Source organism: Pseudophryne corroboree, chromosome 9, assembly GCF_028390025.1.
Source record: "Pseudophryne corroboree isolate aPseCor3 chromosome 9, aPseCor3.hap2, whole genome shotgun sequence".
Classification (NCBI taxonomy): Eukaryota; Metazoa; Chordata; class Amphibia; order Anura; family Myobatrachidae; genus Pseudophryne; species Pseudophryne corroboree.
In genome coordinates, this window is record NC_086452.1 from 154,610,818 (window position 1) to 154,631,834 (window position 21,017).

The 21,017-nt window shown below is 46.5% G+C and overlaps 1 protein-coding gene across 2 annotated transcripts in view; it reads left to right on the forward strand.

Moving 5' to 3' along the window:
* Positions 1–21,017, forward strand: part of BCAR3 (BCAR3 adaptor protein, NSP family member) — a 207,247-nt gene that overhangs the window by 182,997 nt on the left and 3,233 nt on the right. The window lies entirely within an intron of this gene.

Below are 21,017 nucleotides of genomic sequence, written 5' to 3' on the forward strand. Positions count from 1 at the left end.
GTAATACCCCTTTCCCTGTTGTAGGAGGGGTACCTTGACTATCACCTGCTGAGCAAACAGCTTGTGAATGGCTTCCAATACCGTCGCCCTGTCTGAGGGAGACGTTGGCAAAGCAGACTTTAGGAACCGGCGAGGGGGAGACTTCTCGAATTCCAACCTGTAACCCTGAGATACTACCTGCAGAATCCAGGGGTCCACCTGTGAGCAAGCCCACTGTGCGCTGAAATTCTTGAGTCGACCCCCCACCGTTCCTGAGTCCGCTTGTAAGGCCCCAGCGTCATGCTGAGGGCTTTGCAGAACCCTGGGAGGGCATCTGTTCCTGGGCAGGGGCTGCTTGCTGCCCTCTCTTACCCCTTCCTCTGCCCCTAGACAGATATGACTGTCCTTTTGTCCGCTTGTTCTTATAGGACCGAAAGGACTGCGGCTGAAAAGACGGTGTCTTTTTCTGTTGGGAGGGGGTCTGAGGTAAAAAGGTGGATTTTCCGGCAGTTGCAGTGGCCACCAGATCCGATAGACCGACGCCAAATAATTCCTCCCCTTTATACGGCAATACTTCCATATGTCGTTTGGAATCCGCATCACCTGACCACTGTCGCGTCCATAAACTCCTTCTGGCAGATATGGACATCGCATTTACTCTCGATGCCAGAGTGCAAATATCTCTCTGCGCATCTCGCATATAAAGGAAAGCATCCTTTAATTGCTCTATAGTCAATAAAATACTGTCCCTATCCAGGGTATCAATATTTTCAGTCAGGGAATCCAACCAGACGACCCCAGCACTGCACATCCAGGCTGAGGCGATGGCCGGTCGCAGTATAACACCAGTATGTGTGTATATACTTTTTAGGGTAGTTTCCAGTCTCCTATCTGCTGGATCCTTGAGGGCGGCCGTATCCGGAGACGGTAACGCCACTTGTTTTGATAAGCGTGTGAGCGCCTTATCCACCCTAGGGGGTGTTTCCCAGCGCGCCCTAACCTCTGGCGGGAAAGGGTATAATGCTAATAACTTTTTTGAAATTAGCATTTTTCTATCTGGGTTAAACCACGCTTCATCACATACATCATTTAATTCCTCTGATTCAGGAAAAACTACAGGTAGTTTTTTCACCCCCCACATAATACCCCTTTTTGTGGTACTTGCAGCATCAGAGATATGCAAAGCCTCCTTCATTGCCGTGATCATATAACGTGTGGCCCTACTTGAAAATACGTTTGTTTCATCACCGTCGACACTAGATTCAGTGTCTGTGTCTGGGTCGACCGACTGAGGTAAAGGGCGCTTTACAGCCCCTGACGGTGTCTGAGACGCCTGGGCAGGTACTAACTGGTTTGCCGGCCGTCTCATGTCGTCAACTGATTTTTGTAATGTGCTCACATTATCACGTAATTCCATAAACAAAGCCATCCATTCCGGTGTCGACTCCCTGGGGGGTGACATCACCATTATCGGCAATTGCTCTGCCTCCACGCCAACATCGTCCTCATACATGTCGACACACACGTACCGACACACAGCAGACACACAGGGAATGCTCTTATCGAAGACAGGACCCCACTAGCCCTTTGGGGAGTGTCAAAGTCAGAAAAATGTCTCAATGCACGTTGCCATATTTGCACCGCACACTGGTCCGCGCTGCGCGTGCATGCGCTCTCCCGTGGATTCGCATACCCGCAATAACGTGCACTCGCAGGCGCGGTATGCGTATTTACGGTAGAGTTTATGTAGTCGTAGCGTGCGACTCATTCGTTACAAATGTTCACAATTAATGTAGTTTATAGATCATGGTCCCTTTGATAGATTCTGAAAGTTTGGTTAAAATACAATGTCCCAGAGCTGAGGAATCCCTCTTTATATCGTACAAAGGGTCTAACAGGAATCATACAGCAGTGTTTGGTACCCATCGGAAGAGTATTTAATTAGCAATATTCCGGTGTTGGTTTGGAGCGTATTAATCGCTCGTGCGAATAGTTATGGACATAAGAAGTTTATGTCCATTTCTATTAATTACACATACTCAGGTATGCGGCGGGAAACCCAGTTTCCCACCCACCTGAGCTGTTGGAAATCGTCACAGCCCACCTGTATGAATCACCCTATGACCTTTTGTTATGATACAGGGCCGAATTCCTTCGGCCAATGGACAATGGGATTGTAGGACCAGGAGATTGCATTGTGTGTGGGGCATAAATAGGCAGGCCGACCACATCCAGCTCTCACTCTCTCATCAACGGTTATCTGCTGATAGCCGGGAGCTGGATATCGAGGCGCAGGCGATCATACCCTTTGTGCGTAAGTTTCTCTCCGTAATCATTGTCTTTCTGTGAGCCAATTTCTCTCATCTCATCTCTCTCTCTCTCTCTCTCTCTCTCTCTCTCTCTCTCTCTCTCTCTGTTCTGTTCTCTCATATCTCCCCTAGACTAGGCTAGTATTGTATTGTATTAGATAGTATTGTATTGTATTGTATTGCATTTAGGTCAGTGTAGTATTGTCTTTTTGTATTTATTGTTTAGTTCTGTGGTTAGGAAGTCTCTGTTATATTGTAGTGTATCATTTGTACTGTTATCCCCTTTTACAAGTATATTAGATATAATACAGTTAATAGGCCTTGGAACCTAAACCAGTATCTGTGTATTTTCTATAGTGTTAAGTGTTCACTTGAGCGTCGGTGACGCTCAAGCAGCTGTGTAGTTAGTCAGGTTACACAAGGTTGCACTTACACCCTGTACTCACATTAAGGTATTCAGTGTATTTCATTGGTATAAGGTTTTATCATAAAGGTATAGTGTTGTGAGCGTCTGCATCGCTGGTGACCTCCTCGTGGTCTCGAGCGTAAGCTACGCCATAGCGAATCATTACCCTAGACATAACCAATAACGTGTCCTGTGATCGCTGGGCCGTGAGCGAACGTGACGCTTGAGCGTCTCGCCTACGGCTGAGCGATCGCTACGCAGATAGCGTACCATTACGGTACTTCTTAAGTAAACAGCGTACAGTGTTCTTAGCTTCATAAAGGGTTGTTTATACGACAAAGGAATTTAGCATTGTCAATTGCGGGCTCGTCCTATCCTTCTCATATCTGCACTAGGTAGATCAGCAGACACTATCCCTCCAGCAAAGGGTGGGAGGTTGTCTCACAGTGCTGACGGGATAAGCGTCTGCTTCGCTTAGATAAAGAATGCTGAAGGAATCCGGGAACCGGAAGTAAGAACAAAACGCTTGTGTCTTTTTAAAACTGTTTATTTTTCTTTTGTCTTGCGTACGCATACATACCTGCATTTCTTTTCACTTGTGTATTTCATTTTTTCGTATATCACTATTCCTGTTTGCCAAATTTTATAGTTGATAGAAAGTGCTAAAAAGAGATTTGCTGTTATTTAATAGTAGAGGTAATAATTAAAGTATAGAACAACACACGGTTTGTCTGAGATACAAGGCAGTCAGTGTGGATTGCGGTAGATGATCAGGGATCACCTACATTGATAAATAAATATATTGTGTTACGGTGGATCCTTTGCATTGCGTACACGTGTCGCTAACAAAGACTAGCGTACGCAATCCAAAAGGCAGACGCACGCAGCGTACATTACGCAACGTAGCGTCCGGTTACGCTCACGTAGCTCAAGTCACGAAAAAGTTGAATTAGCGCAAAGCGATAATTAGCGCAAGGCGATAAGTAACGCACAGCGGTAGATAACGCGAAGCGGTAAATAACGCAAATCTATTTTTAGAAAATCTGAAATTTAGTTTAACAGATCCTGCTCCTAATTGGTAACACTCTTGGCCTGAAGACAATTTCTGCGCAGAAATAGATATAGAAACAAAGTGTACATGTGTTGAGTGAGTGTGTTTTGTATACAAAAGTTTATATAACTTTAAGGTGGAACCAAAAAGGAAAGCCGGGTACTCGTCAAGGGACATACGTGTAAGTGACATATACGGTGGCCAGGGAGGCATCCCTGGTTAAATAATATTTGAGCATTAGAGTATAGCGGACCATAAGGTAACAAGACCAGGAGGTCATAAGGTAACAAGACCAGGAGACCATAAGGTAACAAGACCAGGAGGTCATAAGGTAACAAGACCAGGAGGTCATAAGGAACAAGACCAGGAGGTCGTAAGGTAAAAGGTCCGCTATAAAAGTCCAGTGGCACAACGCCTGGGGTGTTGGTGCAGAACCCATATAGGCCATACAAGCTCTGGCTGAAGGAATCGCAGCCGGAAACATAGATTCCATTGATCTTTCAGTACATGACAAGTAGTGCTCGTATACTGAACGATTGGACCACACGTTATTGTGTGCAGTAGTTAGTAATCTGACCTAATACCATTAGAGTAAAGTGGTCACAAACGCTATCTGTACATTCTGACGTGATTTGTGTAATTTTTTATTTTTGGAAGGGAAGTTCGCTGGTCACTCAGGAACTATCTAACAACCCCAACTTTACTGGAAAGAGTAAGTGTCCTGCGGGTAACCCTCATATGTTCCAGTAAACTGAAGGTTCCATAGGGGCCCTGTATCGAGTACGCCAGCACCACGTCGGTGTGATCAGGTCGTATTGGTCGAGGTGGGCGAGTGAGTGGGGTACTCGGTAAACCGCCACCGCCGGCCTACTGTGGAGTAATTTGGTTGTCTGTAAAGGCTTGCTGAAAACCTTGATACAGAGATCCAAGGAGGACTAAGCAACACCTGCAGACTATGGGGGCCAGTTGCTCAGGTAGGGGGCGATCAACCCTGGTTCAGGTTGATTCTGTGAACCGACCAGTTGGGTCGGCACGATATGTAATGTGTGAAAAATATGGAATTCACACCGAATCTTTATGTGATGAATGGGAGAGAATGACTGTACAAGACAGGGACAAATTCCCAAGAATAGGTAGCTTTAGTCCAGAAGTGTTACAAAATTTAAGGAGGAGGATATGTCTCGTAAAATCAACAAAGAGACGAATTCAACATCATGATTGTTTACAGTTATGGCACCAGGAAGGTGAGATACAGAGAGGTTTGGCTCTGGCGGCAGGATCTGGGGCAGTCAGGAAGTTGATTGCCACAGCTCCTCCTCCACCATACATTGCAGGAGAGAAGTTGATTGCGGAGAGAAACGCACTGGGTTGTAAAACACAAACTCTTAGTAACCCTGTAAATGTTAATAATGTTAACCAAATAACTCATGCAAGTATTAACCCGTGCAAGATGTACCCTGTTTTGAACCTTCCTCAGGAGTGTGATCAAGAAGACGATTCAGCAACAATTTCAGCTCTCTCTCTTGCAGCCACCATAGCAGAGACCACAGTAGGCACAGCGACACCCACGAGATTAGTAAAAGCCCCTAGCGGAGGGATAGGTGAGGTCGTGTCAACGGGTAAGTACGGCACCATGCACTACACTGAAACAATTGTACCACAACAAGCTGTAGAATCTACACAGGAAGAGGCTGTTAGAATTGCTCCTGTAAGGGTAATAGCAGTCCCCAATGGAAAAACAGATGTGTCTGGAGCCACTCCCATAAGGAACATAGCCATGTACACTCCATTTTCCAGAATGGAATTAAGAACAATAGTGTCCGAATTTCCTGACCCCAGGAAGGATTTAGTTGCTAGCCAAAAATACATCAGGGATCTAGGTAACACTGTAGAACCCAACAACAAGGATTGGCAGATACTGCTAAGAGCTTGTTTACCTTCCAATGTTGACGCAACTCAATTTTTAGCTGATTGTGCATTGGATAAAGATGTACCGCTTACAGACGTGTACAACAAGGATAATGTAAAAAGGATAAATTTACAGCTAAAGGAGTATTTCCCAGCCGTTGTTAAATGGAATAAAATATTTTCCATTAAGCAAAAGGAGTCCGAAACGGCAACAGAATATTTTCACCGGGCACTATTAGAAATGGCAAAGTACACTGGTATAGAAGACATTAAGACCAACCCAAACCATCGAGAAGTAGCAGTATCTGTACTGATGGATGGTTTAAAGGAAACATTAAAGACTAGGGTTCAGACCACGCAACCATGCTGGCGAGGTCTGTCAGTGTCCGGCTTGAGAGAGGCTGCTATTGATCACGACAGAAACATCACTAGGCACAGGGAATCGCAAAGTGATAAGTTGATGTCCGTAAGTATACAGGCGCTGACCACAAGGCAGCCTGCGTATGTACCACCGAATCCTGTGGGTAAGGCAAGTGTAATAACATGTTTTTCTTGTAACAGACCGGGACACTTTGCACGAGAATGTAGAACAAAGAATGTACAAAGATCTTTTCAACCCCCTAGACAACAACACAACACACGACATTGGGAGCAGGGTCCACAGAGGCGGAGTTTTGAGCCACATACAGGGGAAACAAAAAGATATCCCCCGAACAGAGATTGGCATGCCTCTGGTAGTTCCCAGCTAACTCCCCCACAAGTAGTTGCTGCCAATGGGATTCAGGGAGGTCAGCATACCCAATAGGGGTGTGGCCATACCTGTAATCTGCAGCCAGTTAAGTTGATTGCCAGTCTTGGAAGCGAACCAGAAATTGCAATCAATGTAGCTGGTAAAACTTTAAACTTTCTTGTAGACACAGGGGCGGCCAAGTCAGTGATAAATTCGACAGTGGGCATGAGAACCACTGGTAGGACAATTCCAGCCATGGGAGTAACAGGAGTAGTCCAGCACTACCCTGTTAGCAAACCAGCCGAGATTACAATAGGGCCTTTGCATACCAAGCATTCCTTTTTGCTGGCTGCATCTGCACCAACTAATCTCCTGGGGAGAGACTTACTATGTAAAATGGGTTGCGTCATTTATTGTACTCCTGAAGGTGTATTCTTGGACATTCCTGAGAATCACGCTCAGGAAGTACGAGACATGTTAGACTCCCCATCAAAATTAATGTCACATTCCATTATGACAAATAGGAATCCATCCCAAGTAGAAGAGATGATATCTCAGATACCAGAGTCACTTTGGACAAAAGATGGACAGGACACTGGATTAATGGCAAACGTAGCTCCAGTAGTTGTGCAAGTAAAAGATGGTAGGATAGCTCCAAAAATCCCACAGTATCCTCTGAAGCCAGAGGTGGAGCTAGGAGTTTTTCCCGTAATAGAGCGCTTGCTACAACAGGGCATTCTAGTAAGAACGTCCAGCACCGCAAATAGTCCCATCTTCCCTGTTAAAAAGAGTGGGGGGAGGGGTTACAGGCTAGTGCAGGATCTAAGGGGGATTAACAAAATAGTCGAGAGTCAGTTCCCCGTAGTGCCTAATCCAGCTGTCATCCTAATGCAAATTCCTCCCACTGCCAAATTTTTCACTGTTATTGACCTCTGCTCCGCTTTCTTTTCGGTACCTCTGCACCCTGACAGCCAATATTTGTTTGCATTCACATACAGAGGAGTCCAATACACGTGGACTCGGTTACCCCAAGGTTTCATAGATAGTCCAAGTATATTTTCTCAGGCTTTGCATGATTGTTTACAGTCTTTCCAACCAGACAGTGGATCAGTATTGATACAGTACGTGGATGATCTACTGCTGTGTTCTGATTCATTGGAGGCATCCCTGAAGGATACGAAACAGCTCCTGTTTCATCTTTCAGACACAGGTCACAAGGTCTCCAAAGACAAGTTGCAATTATGCCAAGCTAAGGTAAAATATTTGGGACACTGTCTAACACAAGGACTGAGACACCTGACCGCTGATAGAATCCAAGCCATTAGAGACATGACACTGCCACAAACCCAGCAACAGATCAGGACGTTTTTAGGAATGTGTGGGTATTGCCGTAATTGGATCCCAGGGTTTTCCATATTGGCGCTACCTTTGCAGGAAATGGTCTCCTCAAACAAACCTGATCGGATTTCGCATACAGACGAATCCGAAACAGCATTTGAGAGACTCAAACAGTGCCTAACGCAGGCACCAGCACTAGGTATGCCAGACTATGGGAAACCCTTTGAACTATATGGAACAGAAAGTGCTGGGTGCGCAGCAGGTGTACTAACACAAAAACACGGTGATGCCAGCAGGCCAATTGCATACTACAGCGCTCAGCTAGACACGGTAGCGCGATCCCTCCCCACATGCTTGCGTAGCGTTGCGGCGATAGCATTGCTAGTGACAAAAAGCGAAGATGTCGTGCTAGGCCACAACCTCACAATCCATACACCGCATGCGGTATCTGCCTTATTGAATTCTGCCCAAACCAGACACGTCTCATCAGCAAGGTTTACAAGATGGGAATTGGCATTAATGGCCCCCGTAAACATCACCATAAGGAGATGCAGTGCATTAAACCCTGCAACATTTCTCCCAGGTGTGCCTGGTCAGACACAAAGGGTGGGAGGTGAGAGTGATGGGGAAGGAGGATTTAATGCAAAGGAAGATGCACATGATTGTATGGAATATTTGACCCAAAATTTTACCGCAAGGCCTGACATCAGTGACAATCCACTAGAAGATGCAGAACTCACGTTCTACACGGACGGTAGTTGTCACAGACAGTCAGACTCGGGAGACTTGTGTACTGGATACGCAGTCGTAGATGACCAAGACACCATAGAAGCGGAACCGCTAGGCCCACCTCACTCAGCCCAGGTTGCTGAACTGGTCGCCCTAACCAGAGCATGTGAATTGGCTAAGGGTAAGTCTGCCAATATCTACACCGATTCTAGATACGCGTTCGGGGTAGTACATGATTTCGGAGCGCTATGGCGTCTCAGAAATTTCATGACGGCAGCTGGTACACCGATAGCGCATGCAGCTCACATAAAAAGGCTTCTAACAGCGATACAGGAACCCGACAGAGTGGCTGTTATCAAATGTAAAGCACACACATATAGCCAAGACCCAGTATCCCTTGGTAACAGCCGAGCAGACGAAGCCGCAAAGCTTGCAGCTGCTACCCCCACACGGACAGACACCACACAGTTGATGGTATTTAATACCATCAACACACAGAAGTTGTGTGAGATGCAGAATCTGTGTTCCACACAGGAAAGAGCAGTCTGGAAGGCAAAGGGATATGGCCAGGAGTCCTCAGGGCTCTGGACGGATGGACATGGTAAACCAGTGGCCCCCAGGGCATACCTTCCATGTCTGGCTGAAGCAGCTCACGGGCTGACTCATCTAGGCAAGGAGGGGATGTGCAAATTGGTAAGAGCATACTGGTGCGCCCCAGGATTCTCCTCTCATGCGAGTAAAAGAGCAATGTCATGCCTTACCTGTCTGAGAAAGAATATTGGAAAAGCAATACCTACAGAACCATCCCATATCCCACCTGCCGGCGGCCCTTTCCAGGTAATACAAATTGACTTCATTCAATTACCCCCATGTCGAAATTTGAAATATGTACTTGTTTGTATAGATGTTTTCTCGAATTGGGTCGAGGCTTTTCCAGCAGCTACAAATACCGCTATGTTTACAGCTAAGAAAATTGTGCAGGAATTTGTATGTAGATATGGTATCCCTAGAATCATTGAAAGTGATAGGGGTACCCATTTTACAGGTGATGTCTTTCAAGGAATGTGTAAATTGATGGGTATTGATAGCAAGCTGCACACTCCGTACCGTCCACAGGCGAGTGCGAAGGTCGAAAGAGTGAACAGCACTATTAAAAATAAATTGAGTAAAGTAATGGCAGAGACAGGATTGACGTGGCCAGAAGCTTTACCCATTGTTTTGTATAGCATCAGAACCACTCCCAGGTCCCCTCTTAATCTGTCTCCTTTTGAAATCTTGTTTGGTCGACAACCGCATGTCATGATTAACCCTCAGGATGATTTGAAATGTAACAATGAAGTAACTGTAAAGTACTTGATTAACATGAGTAAACAGTTGAGGAATCAAAATGATAATCTGAAGTTGGTGATTCCTGATTTACCAGATAGTAATTGTCATGACATTGAACCTGGGGATTATGTAATGATACGAAATTTTCTACGCTCAGGTTGTCTTATTGATAGATGGGAAGGACCATACCAGGTCTTATTGACTAGCACCACAGCATTGAAGGTTGCTGAGAGAGAGACTTGGGTCCATTCATCCCACTGCAAAAAGGTTGCTGATCCAGAGAAGTCCCGCGATAAGGAACAGACGGTAGAGGTTGTATCACTGGAGTGTCTGTTCCAGGAGGATTGAGGCGGCACCTGAGCCTTGAAAATCGAAAGCAGCTGTCGACTCCCCTCTCCCTTTTATTGTTTTTCTCCACTTCCCAGCCCCTCTCCCTTAAAATTTCTTTTTTCCCCTCCTCATTCTTCTCTATTTCCTCCTCAAAGATGGACTTGCCCCAAGAGACTGTGATCCGGATTTTGATGTTAACCATGATGTTGACCAGAGCAGTCTGTTCCGGCGAGAGTACCATAGAGGTCGAAAGAGGTTCTGGAATGGGTTCCGATTATGATGATGGAGGCGTAGTTTTCCAAGATCAACCAAACCAACAAGCAAAGGCGAGTATCAGAAAACGATCCGATAGAAGAAATTGTGATGGATTGTTAGCTGAAGAAAATTGTATCTGTAGGCTCTGTGATAATCTGGTTGAAGATGGATGCATAAAGAAATGCCAATCTAGTTTTAATATCCATATAGACCGGCATCCATTGAGTGACTATCACTCCTTAGTGGGTAACGTGTTAAACCAAACAGATTGTTGGGTATGCTCTCAAGTACCTCAGGGTCACAGCAAATCAGGGCTAGTACCATTTCCTTTAACGTTAGGGGAGGTACTTGAGCTAAGTGGTGGGAGACCGGTGGACCGGAGGTTTAATATCTCCAGCCCTCCTAGTTTGAAGCTCCACCAATACCATGTGGATAGGTCCCTCTTATGTTTTAACATCTCCAATCCCAGAAAACCGGGAAATTGGGAAGTGTCGTGGAGCAACCTTACCATGACCTTTTCACACAGAGCAGATAGAATGCCTACAGATACAGAGCTCGTACGCCATATAGCCAGTAGAGGAAAATCTTTCCGGTATCGATATACCTTAGGAAATAGGATTACTAGAGTTGGAGAGGTATCACCAGGATACTGTGCACATATCGTACAAACCGATACGTGCATTAAGCAGATGGAAGAATTAGGGTCAGGAGATTTCACCTGGAAGGTTTGTAACATGGTCATGTCCTTCTCCGTCCCATATGTTCTCCCCGATGATGCATATTTCATATGCGGGAGAAAGGCGTACAAGTGGCTTGCCCCAAACTCTGAAGGATTGTGTTATATTGGAAAAGTATTGCCCGAAGTGATGACTGTTACACATGACAAAATGAAGGACATACACCGTGGTGCCCAAGCTCCTTATACTCACACTCATTACGAACACCGAGTTAAAAGACAACTGTCAGAAAGGTTAGAGCATCCGGCCTCTGATCTTATCCATGAATCCACCGGGATTCAGGTTCTGGTAGCGTTAGATTTCACTCGTACCGCTCGAGGAGTGATGAATTATAGATACATTTCCGCACTCGCCAATTTGTTAGATAATATCACTGAAATGTATGATGACACGTTTAGATACACTGGAAGAGAACTTCAAGCTTACAAAACAGAACTAGTTCAGCATAGGATGGTTCTTAATTATCTTACAGCAGTAACAGGCGGATATTGTGTTACATTGGCAACACAGTACGGCATAAAGTGTTGCACGTATATCACAAATAGCACCGAGGATCCGGTAGAGGTCATAGACCAAAAGATGGACGATATTCTCCAACTAAAGTGGGAATTTCGTCGAAAACACAATCTCACCCTTGCTGCTGTAGGTAATGAGCTGACTGGTTGGGTGTCATGGTTGAACCCGCGAAATTGGTTCTCCGGTTTAGGAGATTGGGCTCAAGGAGTCATAATGGATGTTGGAAAGTTTCTACTATGTATCTTGGGTGTCGTTATATCGATTGGATTGATATTTAGATGCGGGCAGGCTTTAATGAGGTGCAAACAAAGTACAAAAGTGATGAGCTTGAGGAGTGAGGAAACTGTAATTAACCTGGATTTGATTTATGACCCAATGATAGAAACCAGAATGTGATGAAAATGCGATTATACGGTCCGTTTCTTTCACCTGTTTTTCTGCTTTTCTCCCAGATACAAAGACCCCCTTGGACGAGGAAGCTGACGAGACGAGATGTATACAGACAACGGATTGACCAAAGAAGAAGATTTGACAACTTTAAATATGGACACTTGATGAACTTTGCCATGGATCCCCAGTTTCCCTAGTATTTTTAAACTCACGCTAGCCCACCATTTTTGTAAATCTGATGGCACTGACAAAGCTTGTTGCTCATGCCTAAGGAGCAAAACAGCGCAAAGAAGACGACTCTCAACAGATACCGAAAACAACTTCGACGACAGATGTACATTTCCCTGACATAGAATATCATTGCATTTTTCGTAAGTGTTCTTTATCTTCATCTCTACAACCCTCAGGTAACGACACACATAGACGATAGGGAATACAGGCACAGATATCAGCAACCACATACCTCCCCCATTCATGTATCATCAACTAAAATGTGCTCCCCATTTTGTTCAAAATCCGAAATGAGCTCGGTAAAGTTTGACAGCCCATCCACAGACCTGTGCCACAGGATAAGAAGGAATTCAAATGTATACTTCGCAATACCTCGAAGCTTGATTTACAACACGTACGGCACGATGATACATGACCCCCCAAACATGGATTCATACACACATGCTTCTGCTATCTCACTAGGTCATACCCTCTTCACACCTTCTCCTCTCTCCTCCCCTACCCAACCATGGAAATCAATTAACCCCTGACTTACATTTTTCTCCTTAAATGTTTTGTGGCAGTTATTATTGACTGCCAAAGGGTGGACTGTCAAAGTCAGAAAAATGTCTCAATGCACGTTGCCATATTTGCACCGCACACTGGTCCGCGCTGCGCGTGCATGCGCTCTCCCGTGGATTCGCATACCCGCAATAACGTGCACTCGCAGGCGCGGTATGCGTATTTACGGTAGAGTTTATGTAGTCGTAGCGTGCGACTCATTCGTTACAAATGTTCACAATTAATGTAGTTTATAGATCATGGTCCCTTTGATAGATTCTGAAAGTTTGGTTAAAATACAATGTCCCAGAGCTGAGGAATCCCTCTTTATATCGTACAAAGGGTCTAACAGGAATCATACAGCAGTGTTTGGTACCCATCGGAAGAGTATTTAATTAGCAATATTCCGGTGTTGGTTTGGAGCGTATTAATCGCTCGTGCGAATAGTTATGGACATAAGAAGTTTATGTCCATTTCTATTAATTACACATACTCAGGTATGCGGCGGGAAACCCAGTTTCCCACCCACCTGAGCTGTTGGAAATCGTCACAGCCCACCTGTATGAATCACCCTATGACCTTTTGTTATGATACAGGGCCGAATTCCTTCGGCCAATGGACAATGGGATTGTAGGACCAGGAGATTGCATTGTGTGTGGGGCATAAATAGGCAGGCCGACCACATCCAGCTCTCACTCTCTCATCAACGGTTATCTGCTGATAGCCGGGAGCTGGATATCGAGGCGCAGGCGATCATACCCTTTGTGCGTAAGTTTCTCTCCGTAATCATTGTCTTTCTGTGAGCCAATTTCTCTCATCTCATCTCATCTCTCTCTCTCTCTCTCTCTCTCTCTCTCTCTCTCTCTGTTCTGTTCTCTCATATCTCCCCTAGACTAGGCTAGTATTGTATTGTATTAGATAGTATTGTATTGTATTGTATTGCATTTAGGTCAGTGTAGTATTGTCTTTTTGTATTTATTGTTTAGTTCTGTGGTTAGGAAGTCTCTGTTATATTGTAGTGTATCATTTGTACTGTTATCCCCTTTTACAAGTATATTAGATATAATACAGTTAATAGGCCTTGGAACCTAAACCAGTATCTGTGTATTTTCTATAGTGTTAAGTGTTCACTTGAGCGTCGGTGACGCTCAAGCAGCTGTGTAGTTAGTCAGGTTACACAAGGTTGCACTTACACCCTGTACTCACATTAAGGTATTCAGTGTATTTCATTGGTATAAGGTTTTATCATAAAGGTATAGTGTTGTGAGCGTCTGCATCGCTGGTGACCTCCTCGTGGTCTCGAGCGTAAGCTACGCCATAGCGAATCATTACCCTAGACATAACCAATAACGTGTCCTGTGATCGCTGGGCCGTGAGCGAACGTGACGCTTGAGCGTCTCGCCTACGGCTGAGCGATCGCTACGCAGATAGCGTACCATTACGGTACTTCTTAAGTAAACAGCGTACAGTGTTCTTAGCTTCATAAAGGGTTGTTTATACGACAAAGGAATTTAGCATTGTCAGGAGACAGAGGGAGAGTTTGCCAGCACACACCCAAGCGCTATAATATATATGGGAACAACCTTATATAAGTGTTGTTCCTTATAGCAGCTTAACTATATCCAGTATATCGCCAAAAAATGCCCCCCCTCTCTGTTTTACCCTGTTTCTGTAGTGCAGTGCAGGGGAGAGTCCTGGGAGCCTTCCTCACAGCGGAGCTGAGCAGGAAAATGGCGCTGTGTGCTGAGGAGAATAAGCCCCGCCCCCTATTTCGGCGGGCTTTCCTCCCGTGGATTTAGATAACTGGCATGGGTTAAATACATACATATAGCCTTAATGGCTATATGTGATGTATTCTTTTGCCTTAAGGTAATAAAATATTGCTGCCCAGGGCGCCCCCAGCAGCGCCCTGCACCGTCCGTGACCGCTTGGTGTGAAGTGTGTGACAACAATGGCGCACAGCTGCAGTGCTGTGCGCTACCTTCATGAAGACTGAAGAGCCTTCTGCCGCCTGTTTCCGGACCTTCAATCTTCAGCATCTGTAAGGGGGGTCGGCGGCGCGGCTCCGGGACGAACCCCAGGGTGAGACCTGTGTTCCGACTCCCTCTGGAGCTAATGGTGTCCAGTAGCCTAAGAATCCAATCCATCCTGCACGCAGGTGAGTTGAAATTCTCTCCCCTAAGTCCCTCGATGCAGTGAGCCTGTTGCCAGCAGGACTCACTGAAAATAAAAAAACCTAAAAAACTTTTTCTAAGCAGCTCTTTAAGAGAGCCACCTAGATTGCACCCTGCTCGGACGGGCACAAAAACCTAACTGAGGCTTGGAGGAGGGTCATAGGGGGAGGAGCCAGTACACACCACCTGATCCTAAAGCTTTATTTTTGTGCCCTGTCTCCTGCGGAGCCGCTATTCCCCATGGTCCTGACGGAGTCCCCAGCATCCACTTAGGACGTTAGAGAAAAAGATTTACCGGTAGGTTTAAAATCTTATTTTCTGCAGCGGGGTACACTGGTATTCCACAGGGAATAACAACGGTGGTGTAGAGTTGGATCTTGATCCGAGGCACCAACAGACTAAAGCTTTGACTGTTCCCAGGATGTGTTGCACCACCTCCTCTATAACCCTGCCTCCAGGCACTGGAGCTCAGTTTGTAAGTTGGTGCCTGCAGTGCAGGTCACTAACAGGTGGGCCTGCGCTAGGCAGCCCTGAAAAGAGCTTTTTTTTTAGAAGACTTCAAGGGCCGCAGCACTATTTATGTCAGTCTGACATTCTGTCCATCACCTCCCCCAGCAGCGCTGCATACTCCCGCGGCCGGGTTCCCGGGTACTTGCAGCAGAGGCGCATCGGACTTCAGGCACACACGGCTGTCACTCTCCTGGATCGCGTGGCTGCACATCAGGGAGGAGGTAAGAGGGTCCCCCAGGTGGGACCCGCCGGTAAATCACGGTCCAGTCGCAGACCCAGGAGACGGACCGCGCCGCTGGCGTAGACACTGTAGTGCACAGGGACCCCACTATATCCACCAGGGCAGGGAGCACAGGTCAGATTTACTAAAATCCATTTACAATAGGCTCCATAGTACCCGGTGTGAAGTCCAGCAGAGGGGATAAGGCGCTGACCTGTAGCCCCTCCCCCAGCTCCGGGCCCCATCTACTGCTGGTGTTCCCACCCTGGAGCTGCAGCTCTCCCTTCCTCACTGCCTGACAGATTTTGGCGCCATCTTCCCTACTAGCTGGGCTGATCTCCGGGACTGCTGGGCTAAGTATTCTCTGTAAAGCCGCCTCTCTCATCAGCGCTGTGCTTTTATAGACACTTAAGTACTCTACATGTCATTTTAGACAGGGTTAGTTAAGAACAAGTGTGCTGCTATCTGAATATTTGGTACAAGTATTCTGTGATATACATCCAGTATCTTCTGTGCATTGTTATATCTATACTCATACATAGTTATATGTAAATTACTAGTCCAGTGCAGTTTTATTGTTTATATGTAAGAACTTCTGCATTGTAACGAGTGTGCCTGTAGATGATGTGTGGGATTCCATTCTCCTATATCACATATTGCTATCACTATATTCTGTACCCTGAGGTGCCAGGTGCTGTACCCCTAATATATATATTAGTGTTACACAGAATATACAAATTGGTATTTTTACTGTGTTTCAGTCACCTCATATTGCTTAAATCCTCTGTTTTGTGTCCTGTGTTTACTGTCCGATAACATAAGGGGTTTTTGCAGATATTGTGTTTGTCTGGCTATATTGTACCGTTACGCTCTACGGCTACATTCCCTATGATGTCTGCTACACAGGACGGGAAATCCGCGGATGCTTCTGCATCCTGCAGTACTTGCGCCATGGATTTACCTGAGGGGGAAGTTTTAGGTGCTGGTTCAGGTGCTGAGTGCCATACACCCAATCTACCTGCGGTACCTGTGGCCAATCAAGACCCACCTTGGGCAGCATTCTCAAGTATGCTGAGTACACTTGTGACACATCTTGCGCCCCCTGTGCCATTGCAGCCACATATTGTCCCTGTAGGTAATCTTGCCCTGGGTGGATACTCTGTCTACCCAATTACAACAATTAAATCAATCCTTGGTTAGACAAAAGTCTACCCCCTGCCCCTCTGTGGCCAGGGGGTCATCTAAAAGGGCCATTTCTTCCTCACAATCCACTAATATTTTGGATAATTCTTCTGATGAGGATGGGGAATATACTGATTAGTCAGGCACTAATACAGTTGCTTCTGATGAGGAATCTACAACCCAGGTTGATGTTCCTGACCTGGTGGAGGCTATTAAGTTAATTCTTCAAATAGATGATGACATTGAGCCCACTACTGCGTCTAAGAAACCTGACAAGTTCAAACGTCCGAAGGTTGCTAAGGTAGTCTTACCACATTCTGACCTAATTGACATACGTCAGGACTCCTGGTCAGCGCCAGGAAAGACATTTTCCGTCTAAAAAGATGCTAGCTTGTTATCCTATCCCTGCGGAGTTGAGTAATAAGTGGGAAACTCCACCGCCGATGGACTCTCATAACGCCCGTCTTGTGGTGTCATCTACTCTGCCTGTCACCACTGTCACCTCACTGAAGGAACAGACAGATAAGCATGTGGAGGGATGCCTGAAGTCTCTTTTTACTCCCTCACTGGTGCTGTACATAGACCCACTATGGCAGCCTCCTGGGATGCGAAAGGTATTGAAGCATGGGTTCAGGCAATCGAGGATGAGCTGCCTCAGGATTTTTCGGACACTGCCAGACAATATCTGTCTTATATTACCTCAGCCTCCCACTATATTCAGGAGGCGGCCCCTGATGCAGGTGTTATGGCGGCAAAGGCATCTACTGCGTCCATCTTGGCTCGTCGACTTATGTGGTTGAGGTCCTGGAAGGTGGACCTGGACTCCAAAAAGACCTTGGAGGCGCTTCCTTTTAAGGGAGACATCCTATTTGGGGAGGATCTGATCAAGATCGTAACTGACTTGGCTACTGCCAAGACTGCGTGGCTCCCAAATATTAATCCTTCTGTTCCGAAGGCTAAGAGTACCACCTTTCGTTCCTTTCGACCTCCAAGAAAAGCAAAGCGTCAGGCGTATCTGCGACAAGCTCGTGCTTCCAAAACCACTAAGCCTAAATCTAAACAATCCTGGACTGCCCGTCAGCCTGCTTCCAAACAAGACAAGCCTGCTGCATGACAGGGTGGGCCTCCGCCTGGGGGACCCCAGGGTGGGAGGCGGACTTATGCAGTTCGCCCAGACCTGGTTAATGACCACTTCGGACGCCTGCGTGCGAGAAGTTGTCACTCACGGGTACGCAATCTCTTTCAAAAGACATCCCCCTCGCCAGTTTTGCACAACGGTTATCCTTGCAGATCCGTTAAAAGCTCAAGCTCTACACTTGGTTGTACAATCACTCCTGGATACAGGAGTTTTAGTGCTGGTACCTCTGTCTCAGAGAGGCAGGGGATACTATTCGACCCTGTTTCTTGTTCCGAAGCCAAAATGGGTCCTTCCGGCCTATACTCAACCTGAAATCCTTGAACAAGTTTGTGAGAGTATCCAAATTCCGTATGGAAACTCTGCGCTCTATAGTGCTGGCCATGGAACCCAAAGACTATATGGTATCCCTGGACATACAGGATGCTTACCTGCACATACCTATTGCCATGTCGCATCAGCAATAGCTGCGGTCTGCTATTGGCAACCTACATTATCAATTCCAGGCACTGCCTTTTGGATTGGCTTACGGCCCCTCGGATCTTCACCAAGGTCATGGCCGTGATGACAGCTCTGCTCCACCGTCGGGAAATCAGGATCCTGCCGTATTTGGACGACTTGCTGATCCTGGCAAACTCCCAAGAGGTTTTCCTCAGTCATCTGGAACTGACTGTCCAATTCCTACAAGCCCATGCGTGGCTCATCAACTGGAAAAAGTCCTCGCTGGTCCCGGCTCGGAGCATGGTGTACCTGGGGGCACTACTGGACACACACAACCAACGATTGTTTTTGTCTCCAGAGAAAGTCCTGAAACTTCAGGACAGGATCAGATATTTCCACTCTCGCCCAAGAGTGTCGATACACTCAGCGATGCAAGTACTAGGCCTCATGGTGTCGGCTTTCGACATGGTAGAGTACGCTCAATTTCATTCCTGTCCTCTGCAGAGGTTAATCCTTTCCAAGTGCAATGCCCTGCCTCATCGGATCAGGTCTCAAATGATCTCCTTGACTGTCGGAGGTTTGTCGGTCACTGAGCTGGTGCCTACAGGACCAACAGTTAAGCAGGAGCCGTCCATTCTGGATCTCCAACTGGGTCCTCCTGACAATGGATGCCAGTCTGCGGGGTTGGGGTGCGGTGTTGGAGCAACACTCTCCAGAGTCGGTGGAATAGGGAGGAATCTCTCCTCCTGATAAACTTTCTGGAATTGCAGGCAGTGTTCAATGCGTTGACACTGGCCCTGCCTCTAGTACAGAACAGGCCTGTTCAAGTACAGTCAGACAGCGCCACCATTGGGGGCGTACATAAATCATCAAGGTGGCACTCAAAGCTGCATGGCAATGCTGGAAGTATCAAAGATCCTCCGTTGGGTGGAATGCCATCTGCCAGCAATATCAGCAGTGTTCATTCCCGGAGTCCTCAACTGGGAGCAGATTTCCTCATTCGTCAGGGCGTTCACGCTGGGGAGTGGAGTCTTCATCCGGAAGTCTTTCAACTCCTAGTGGACAAGTGGGGCCTCCCAGATGTAGACCTGATGGCGTCTAGACACAATCACAAGGTACCGGTCTTCAGATCACAGACAAGGGATCCTCAAGCAGCATTTGTGGACGCATTGACAATTCCATGGAACTTTCGGCTGCCATACGTGTTCAGTGTCACTCCTGTCCAGGGTACTGCGGAAGTTCAAGCAAGAAAGAGGAATACTACTTCTAGTCGCTCCAGCGTGGCCCAGACGGCATTGGTTCTCAGACCTGCAGGGTCTCTCGATAGAGCGTCCTCTTCTACTTCCTCAACGCCTAGACCTCCTCGTTCAGGGCCCTTGTGTCTACCCGGAACTGGCCAGACTGGCTTTGACGGCGTGGCTCTTGAAGCTTCACTCCTGAGGGCCAAGGGATTCTCTGAGGCGGTTATTCAAACTATGTTGAAAGCCTGTAAACCGGCTTCTGCACGGATTTATCTTAGGGTCTGGAATTCTTACTTCACCTGGTGTGCTGGTAAGAATTATGATGCATATACTTTCAAAACTTCCAGACTTTTGGCTTTTCTGCAACAGGCCCTGGACTTAGGCCTTCGTTTTGCCTCCCTCAAGGTTCATATATCTGCCTTGTCGGTATAGTTTCAGAGAAAAATTACGTCTATTCCTGACGTTCATACCGTCACTCAGGGTGTTTTAAGGATTCAGCCTCCCTATGTCCCCCCATGGGATCTGTCGGTTGTCTTAAATGCCCTGCAAGAGTCTCCATTTGAACATCTTGAGTCTGTGGATCTTAAATGTCTTACACTTAAGGTAGTGTTTTTATTGGCTATTGCCTCTGCTAGGAGGGTGTCGGACTTAGGCGCTTTGTCCTTTCGTCCACCCTTTCCGATTTTTCACCATGACTGGGCAGTTCTTAGAACTCGCCCTGGTTATCTACCTAAGGTGGTATAATCTTTTCATCTTAACCAAGAGATTGTGTTTCCGGCCTTTATATCTTCTGGTTTGTCCTCCAAAGAGCGGTCTTTGGATGTGGTACGGACTCTCCCTATTTACAGAGAGAGGACTGCCTCCCTCAGGAGGTCAGATACCCTTTTTGGTTTTCACAAAACGTGGCTGGCCTGCGAATAAGCAGACCTTGGCCAGGTGGATTAGAATGGTGATTGCCTATGCGCTAATTCTGCCTCCCAGGATGCTTCCTTTGGACGCCGGGTTCTTGTACCCACTACAGTGCATCCCTTCCCATGAGGAAGTGCTTTAGAACATCCCCGATGTTATTCCCTGTGGAATACCAGTGTACCCCGCTGCATAAAAGGAGATTTATGGTAGACTTACCATAGTTAAATCTCTTTCTGCGAGGTACACTGGATTCCACAGGGCGCCCACCCTGACACACTTAGCTTCTTTGGGTTTGTATAGCATTAGCCGCTAGTCCCTTCTCTTGTCCTGAGAATGTGGTTCTATGTGACTAACATCTACCGTCTTTTACTGGTTAACGAAACTGAGCTCTAGTGCCTGGAAGCGGGGTTAGTGAGGAGGTGGTGCA